Raw genomic sequence first — 8,381 nt, 5'->3', positions numbered from 1 at the left:
CTTCTGCTGAGATCCTTCGAGCCACCAGAAACAGAGTGAAAGCACGTGCACCGAACTGCTCAGGCAGTACATTAGAAACACCGCAAGCAACACAAAAGGCTCAAGTTTATTTTTTCTGGCATGCATGCTGCTGGAAACACAGCCCAACAGGTCTTCCAGAATCTATTTAAAACCCCAACTACTTTTCCCTTTAGCTGCCACTTTGTATGTCACTTTTTTTTTTTTTTACGGTGGAATTAAAACATCCCCAAGAACAAGTTTACGTAATGGAAACAATGACAACTCCCTGCTCTGTGAACTTGGAGCTACCGCACCAAATAAACCATTTTCCTTCAGTCAGGGCCTTGTTTTGCAGTGTTAGTGTATTACTAGGGGCATAAAAAGCAGGGCAGGCTCAGGATCCATTGCTGCAAATGTTCACAAATTCACCATTGTTCTGCAAAATACACCTGGAGTAAGGAGTGAATTTTCCAGGGGTGCAATACAGGAACGTGCACATTATTGCGCTGGTTTGTGTTTAACAGTTGTTGAGTGCCGATGCTTCACAGCCTGGGAAGAAAGCCTGTTAGGGTACACTTGGGATGACCTTATGCCCGACAGCTAGAACGGGGGCTGGGCACCAGCCACATGGAATGAGATGTAAGGGAGCAAAATCAATGTATGGAGCTGGCTACAAGACTCAAAGGAAAATAACACTTAACGGCCACTGGCCAAGGGAAGCAGAACATGGCAACACACAGGGGGCTGGGGCCTGAAACACAGCAAAGTGCAGGAAAACAACATCAACACTGCTGCCCAGTGCAATGGCCAGAAAGGATCCAGGACACAGTGGCTGAAGCTGGCACAGAGCAGGACCCAACTTCTAGTTTTCTGTTCTTATCTCCACACCAGCAACTGTCCTTCAGCTGGCTGACACGTAGCTTTGTCCTGTTCTGAGACGGGCATCTGTACTGCTGGCAAAGCTCCTGGATTAAAAACCTTCAGCGATAACAACTAGGCTTTTAGAGTTTCTCTGGTCGGTGAAAATCAGAAGGCCTAAACTCAGCATATGGACACAAAACGCCGCCACTGAGGACATAGCAAAACGCTGTACCAAACCAGTTATTTCTGTGATGACTAGCAGACAGAGTAAAAGACAGTGCTTTTAAAAAAAACAACACCCAAAACCTTCTAAGGTTTTGTTCTCTGGCATTGAACCTGTGCACAATTCTGTTTAATTACCTTTTTTCTGGTAAACATCCATGGGAGTGTTACTGCTTAGAACAGAGCAGTATTTCTGTCTCTTACAAAGAGCATTACAATTGTTATTCAGTTTGCTTTAGTCTAGATCATGATATCAGCAAAAATATCAAGACTGTTTTCTATATCATCCTCAGGCTCCAGCTCTTCATGCTGATCCTTGGGAGAGGGGCATACTCTTTGTCTGTGAACTGTCTTCCTCTTCCTTCTACGAACATACACAGAGCGACTCCTCTCCATCCCCTCAGAATGCAAGTCATTTGCACCAGCGGCAGTTTGCAAAGCTGACTCTAAGCTTCTGTAGAATCTAGAAAGAAACAAATTATGTCAGTATTACTTTTGTAGGTTTGCTCAGAATCTGCAAAACTGAACAAACAAATGCTTTTGTAATATCACCAAAATGTGCCAAGAGAAGAAAATTGCTACTGACATTGAGATGTTCTAGCCAACACTGGAAGGATAATCAGAAATACCAGGGCGTGTCCTTGTGCGTGTCCTGCTACTCCACTCTGTAATGCCTGGATGTTAGCAATCAAGTGGTGGAGGCACTCAAGTGCCATGAAGACCCTGTTAACCTTACAGAAACTAGAAACGGTATCAGGTTAAATGTCTAATGACTGACAGCATTAGCAATCAGATGGACTGCTGCTATGAGCAGTCACTGCTAACTTTAACCACTACAGAGATTCCCAGTGGACATATAAAAAGAAACTCCTCTGGTTACGTATACATAGGTGCCTCACCAGTATCTGTGTCCCTCGCACTCTGGCACTTCTGCCTGTTCTCTTCCTCAGCTGGACACAATTGTACTGTGTGTAACTCTCCACCACCCTCAAAAATCCTCAGTTTTGCAAACTATGCAAAGCATTTAGTGGTTTAAAGCATGTATTGCCACCTGAATTCTGCTGAGATGGCCACTGTGTTAGAATAACAAATGCTGTTAACATGAGAAAAGAAACTCAAACCACACTTAATAACAAAGTCTGCAAACTCATGTCGCTTACAGGTTTTTCCTTAAATACTTTATAGCCTTTGGAGCTCCTACAATTAATTGAAATTGTATTTTAGACTTTGTAAGAGCTGTCTAGTTTGTGTTTTGGTTTGTTTTTTTTATTTAAACAATCTCTCCTGTGCATTTTTCACTTTCAGATTTAGATGTAATGAACAGGACTAGTGGAATCCAACAAACCTGCCAATCCTCCTTATGTTTTCTTCCATTTTCTGATTAGCTACATGTATCAGAAATTCAATATATTCTTCAGAGACCATCAGTTTCCCCTTGTGGCTCAATGGAACTTCTAAGCAATGAGTGCTCCGGACAGCCTAAAAACACACAGAGAAGGATTTCTCTAGAATAAAGTTTTTTATTTTATTAAGGTTGTTTGAATATTATGGGGAATTTACTAAAGGAAAAAACCCACTCTTCCACACAATTGGTTAGTTTGCTGTTAAATGAGGCAGAAAGAATTTGCAGTGCTACAGCATGGCCTGTGAAAGCAGTCAATCACGTTACAGCACAGATCTTGGCTTGTAAAAAAACTGAGGCTACAAGTAATGATGGGATTCTGTTATATTCCTTACAGGTCAGTAGAAAAGTCCTTACCATCATAATTTTTCCTCCTCTGCCAACTGTAATACCAGAGTTCCTGAACCCAGAATCAACAGCCACTGAATGCTGAGGAAAAAAAAAGATACCTTAAACAAGTCTCACACACTTTCACAGCAAGGAATAATTCCCAGTAGGTTGCAATGCAGCTCAGTCTCAGTTTTGCAAAAAACTTATTCCAAACCATCTCCCCAGATTAATACAGGAAAATAGATACATTAAAATGTTTTTAAGATCAAACCCATGTAGTGTCACAAATAGTGGGCAGTTTTAAGAGAGCTCCAGTCAATCCTGACTGTCCAATCTAAACCCGTCACTGCAGATGGGACATGACCATCTCTCTGGGCACGGCACTGCATTATCTGGTAGCCATGCACTCAGTCATGCTACTCTTGTACAGCTAGAAGGGCAGCAATGCTATAAAAGCAGCTAATCAGCTCTCTTCTAGATCAATGAAGGAACACACGCATCATGCATTACTCTCTGGAGTCAGGCTAGAAAAGCAGAAGGCAAAGGTACTATTCAATGAGCTGCAACACAGGAGCCAAATGGCCTGGCTGGCAGCAAAATGCTGTCTACAAACACCGTCACTTTCAGCCCATGAAAGCAACCTGAGATCGCTGGAAAAGCTTTTTAGCAGGCAATCTGCTTCAGCTTGCAAACCAAGCTGCAGTTGAGTAATTTTGATTTTAAAATGGAAAGCAAAATCTCTACTCACTTTAAAGCTGTGTTTTCTTCATTAGCTTACTTTTAATACCTTGGTTATTAAACATATAGCACATCTGGGACTATTCTAAAGTGCTAGAGCTTGCTCAGGAGCCAACACTTTTTCCTTTGCAGCACAGAATATAAGAGAACAATATTGTGATACTGTTACTCAATGTAATTTTACCAGAAGCTGTGCATCCTGCATCTCTTGACACTGCACGTGAAGAACAAATGATTCAAACTTGAGCACAACATCACCAGTAGCTTTCTCAAGTGCTGCCATCTGGAAAAAACACCAAAATATTTATATTAACACTGGAGATGGGCTACAAAAGAAAGAAAAAACAAAAACAAAAAGAAAGAAAAAAAGTACCTAGTCCATGTGTGAAACAAGCATTAAAATGCAGCCCATGAACTCCAAGGAATCACGTTCAGCTGCTTTTAATTTTTCATTGCTTGTAATACACAGAAATCTCATGGATTTCCATGATTCAGTTTGCTAAGCTTGAGGTTTGATAGCAATTCATAGCAAGAGAGACTTTAAAGATGTACGCTTCTCTGTTTGTGTCTTCCTACATGCAAACAAATAGATTCAGTCAGACAGCACAGACTGAGGGCTGTGTTGCTGCAACCATGTGAAACCCGAGCACAACTATTCAGTTACTTAAAGCTGTTCTTTAAAATAAAAGACATTTACTTCTGAAGCACATTCCTCAACTTTAGAAACTCTTCTCAGGTTCAGCAGATTAAATTTGTGGCCTAACAGACTTGATCACGTTTGAATCCTAGTTTAAAGAATAACACCTACAAAGGTAAAAAAGTCAAAGTTGAAATTAGATGCATATATACACAAGACAAGGAAAGAAAAAAAAGAGGGAAGGAACTTCATAACTGTAAAATGCAAGACATCACCTTCAGACCCCCTGAGCTGTGCCAGAAGACTGAGACACTAATGGCAGTTTTTCCTGGATTTGCAAGCGTGGAGAAAGCTGTATGATATTCCACAGGGCTTATCAGTACAATTTCCCTACTTTTCTATGCTATCTTTTTTGCAGAGCGGCTCTAAGGGCTGATACTACATTTTTCCATTCAGAAAAGTTGCTCTGAGGCAGTTATATGACTTATTTCATTTCATGATTATTTAACCATAAGCACCATCCCCCACCGTTTGCCTTCACTTGCTCAATTTACAGCACTAAGAAATGTGCTGCGTTAACTGGAAAGATGTCAGCTGTTACCCTTTCCTTTGCTGTCTTGTCCAGCCCTTCTCATCTTTCTTGCAAAATGAAAATATTCAATAAAATAATCAGATTCATATGCTTTTTTTAAGACATGATGGCATAAAAGAAAACTGCTGAAGTAGCACTCTCCACTTTCCTTCAAAAATTGAAAACTACTTAAATGTGTTTGTGTAGAATCTCCTCTGTAAATGTTCTTATTTTAAGTTGGAAGCCGGTCTTTCTGAACAGCTCAGTTAGTAATTCCTATTTTCTCTGGAGCGCTGCTTTTCCAGAAAGCATCATCTCAATGCTGCCTGATACAGAACTTCAACCAGTGAAATGCGTGGTTTGATACAGCAATTGTCACTGTGGTGTCAGTGAGGAATACATTTTTTGTATTTCACCCTGTGGCACCTGCTAATGACTCTTATATCACTGCCCAAAGACCAGCAAGCATTCGACAGAAACTGAGCTTATTTCACTTCTGGACAGGACAGCTTTCATTTTGAACAGAGCCACGGCTTTGCAAAACCAAGGCTCACTTCATCCGAGATTTTCATAAATCATTTTCTGAAAGTCAGTGTTCTGTGACAGAAGCAACACCTATTCCTGACTTCTTGAGAAGCTATTGAGACGTGGGGATTATGTGACTTCTGACCATACAAAATCAGTCACATTTCATATTGGCTGCATTTACAACTACGCAGGGAACTTGGTCTTAAGCTTAAAAGCATTCTCCTAAAAACAGCTCTTGAGAATCTGTTAAGTAGAGCAACTAGAGGACAGTTTATTTTTAAATTAGAGTGCTGATTCATCTCAGTAACAGTCATAAAAACACCTGAACATTTCTTTCCATTTACATGCCATTTTTATCATGACATTAGGAATCCTGCATTACATAATTACAGAAGTTGTACCATAATGTCCTCTTACCACATCGTCTTTGTTACACATTTCATGTGTTACCGTGAGCCAGGTGCAGATTTTCTTCTGGATCTCAGACCTGTTTATATCCTGGAGATAGAGAGAAAGAATTAAAGTGGCACTACAGATACATGATCTTTGATTTTGTGTAAAGAAAACAGTCCTTCATCATAAATAACGTTGCTTTTAAAAAAGCGTGTTTTCTCAAGGTACGAAAATATATTCATATAGGAGTAGTTTAAAATGGATTTATCCATGCTCCTCATGGAAGAACGGAATGTAATCCAGAGGGACCTGGACAGGCTGGAGAAATAGGCCTGGGGAAACCTCATGAGGTTCAACAAGGCCAAGGTCCTACACCTGGGTCAGGGCTATCCCCAGTTTCAATACAGGATGGAGGACGACGTGATTGAGAGCAGCCCTGCAGAGAAGGACCTGGGGGTGCTGGTTGATGAGAAGCTCGACATAAGCCAGCAATGTGCACTCACAGCCCAGAAGGCCAACCGTGTCCTGGGCTGCATCAAAAGAAGCGTGGCCAGCAGGGCGAGTGAAGTGATTCTGCCCCTCTATTCCTCTCTCGTGAGACCCCACCTGGAGTATTGTGTCCAGTTCTAGAATCCTCAACATAAGAAGACTATGGAGCTGTTGGAACGGGTCCAGAAGAGGGCTACAAAGATGATCAGAGGGCTGGAGCACCTCTGCTATGAGGACAGGCTGAGAGAGTTGTTGTTGTTCAGCCTGGGAGAAGGCTCTGAAAAGACCTTCTAGCGACCTTACGGTACCTGAAAGGAGCTACAAGAAAGCTGGAGTGGGACTGTTCACAAAAGTTTGTGGTGACAGGACTAGCTGCAGTGGATATAAACTGGAGAGAGGCAGATTTAGGCTAGACATAAGGAGAAATTTCTTCCCAATGAGGATGGTGAGGCACTGGCACAGGTTGCCCAGGGAAGCTGTGGATGCCCCATCCCTGGAAGCGTTCAAGGCCACGTTGGACAGGGCCTTGAGCAGCCTGGTCTGGTGGAAGGAGTCCCCCGCCATGGCAGGGGAGTTGGAACTGGATGGTATTTAAAGTCTGTTCCAAAGCAGACCATTCTATGATGTTATGATCCCGAGGGGCAGAGCTCTCTGTACGGGCTGTGCTGCTGCTGCTTTCCCTGCTTCCCCCACTCTCAGGCCCTGGGCCCTGCCCCATTCCGCAACTGGTTTGTGCCGATGAGTCTGGGGTTCCCCAGGTGCTTGGAGCCACTGGGATGATGTCTGCCTGCCTGCAGCCACTCCAGCCAGTACCGGGCTGCTTCCAGTCCTCTGAAGGTGGCCCCATACTAGGTTCATCACCGGGCTGCAGAATAGTTTATTAAAACTTATGGGTCCATTTTTTTTCTGAGCAGAATAGAAGCTGCTTTTTGGTTTGTTATCACAACATATAAAAGTGACCTGTACTGCAGAAATTGCTTGGCAGAGAGGATTTTTGCCACGTCCTAAGGGAAATCTTAGTAGTGTACATCCCTGTGACCAGTGCTCTTTCTGGCTTGAACAGACAACCAAAACTACGCAGGCTTCTTACAGACTAGAGTTAGGAAAAAAAATAATGTTGAAGTCAGGTCCTTGTGAAAGCTGTAATCATCTTTGGGAAAAGCCTGCCTCTGTCTGCAGCCCTGAAGTTCCATAACTGGAGTTGGCCAGCAGTGGGATCTCCTGATACCTATAAGGTTCCTATGTGCCTCTGCTGATCCGTGATTTTTTGCTAGGTCACAAGTAAAGTGCTTCTCTCTGAGTGGATCAGCTTCCTGACAGACCTGTGTGTAACTGTCCTGTGGTGGGAGTACCGTGCTCATGGTGGTTTGTTGGAGCCCATCAGGAATGAGTGTGGTTGGAGCAGTTGCACCTCCCTGTGTTGATAAGCTTTCCTTGTGTCCAGCAGTGCCTGTGAGCTGTGAGCTGCAGCACAGGGCTGTCACATACAGATGCAGTTGTGGAATTAAGGACTGGAATCTTAAATGTCTGCATTTCAGTCTTTCCTGGCTTGTTTTAATGTTCTAGGGGTACCTTTGTTTGTGATAGCTGATTAATAGACTTTTTTTGCCTTTTTTACCTGGAGGTTTGACAGCCTGCAGGAGCGGTGACTGGAATGTCACTTGGTTAGACAACCCTGTTGGCCTGTGTGTAGCAGGCTTTTTTTTTGCCAGAGTGTAGCAGTAAGTTGTAGCAGTTTTCCCCCCAAAGTGCTGTATATCTGTACAGATGTGACAGCTCCTGTTCACAGGAGCTGCTGTAGAAACATTTCTATGGGAAAATTATTTGCATGTGGTTCTCTTAATACCCATAAAGCCCTGCAAGTGGTGGGGTAAATGTTCTGCGTTTTGCAAGTTTTGGGAAAAAAGCCCAAACCAACTCTCCTTCCCCCAGTTTAAATAAAGAGTGAAGCTCTGTTTAATCTGTTGCTTGGCAGGTGGTTGTTTGATTTCTTTATTTTGAAAATGCAAAATAAATTATGATGGCAATACCATATTTTTTTTCCCTGCAGATATTCTGATAACTATGGCAGCCACAAGAAATCTGATGAGAGCTGTCAGAGTTTTTGAATTTGGTGGCCCTGAAGTGCTTAAAATCCAGTCAGACGTCGTAATTCCTGTTCCAAAAGAAAATCAGGTATATATGAGTTCTGTGAACAGAAATAATGGCAT

General features: G+C 42.6%; 1 long non-coding RNA gene across 1 annotated transcript; it reads right to left on the bottom strand.

Annotated features, from left to right (window-relative positions):
- Positions 1–1,168: 1,168 nt before the first annotated feature.
- On the bottom strand, positions 1,169–2,601 carry LOC138723393 (uncharacterized). Its single transcript, XR_011337859.1, has 2 exons — positions 2,429–2,601; positions 1,169–1,546 (listed from the first exon to the last, which is right to left on the bottom strand). It is a non-coding gene; the product is annotated as an uncharacterized lncRNA (long non-coding RNA).
- Positions 2,602–8,381: the final 5,780 nt, after the last annotated feature.

Source organism: Phaenicophaeus curvirostris, chromosome 8 (genome assembly GCF_032191515.1).
Source record: "Phaenicophaeus curvirostris isolate KB17595 chromosome 8, BPBGC_Pcur_1.0, whole genome shotgun sequence".
NCBI lineage: Eukaryota > Metazoa > Chordata > Aves > Cuculiformes > Cuculidae > Phaenicophaeus > Phaenicophaeus curvirostris.
Note: the sequence above shows the minus strand (reverse complement) of the source record. Positions and strands in the feature narration are given on the sequence as shown.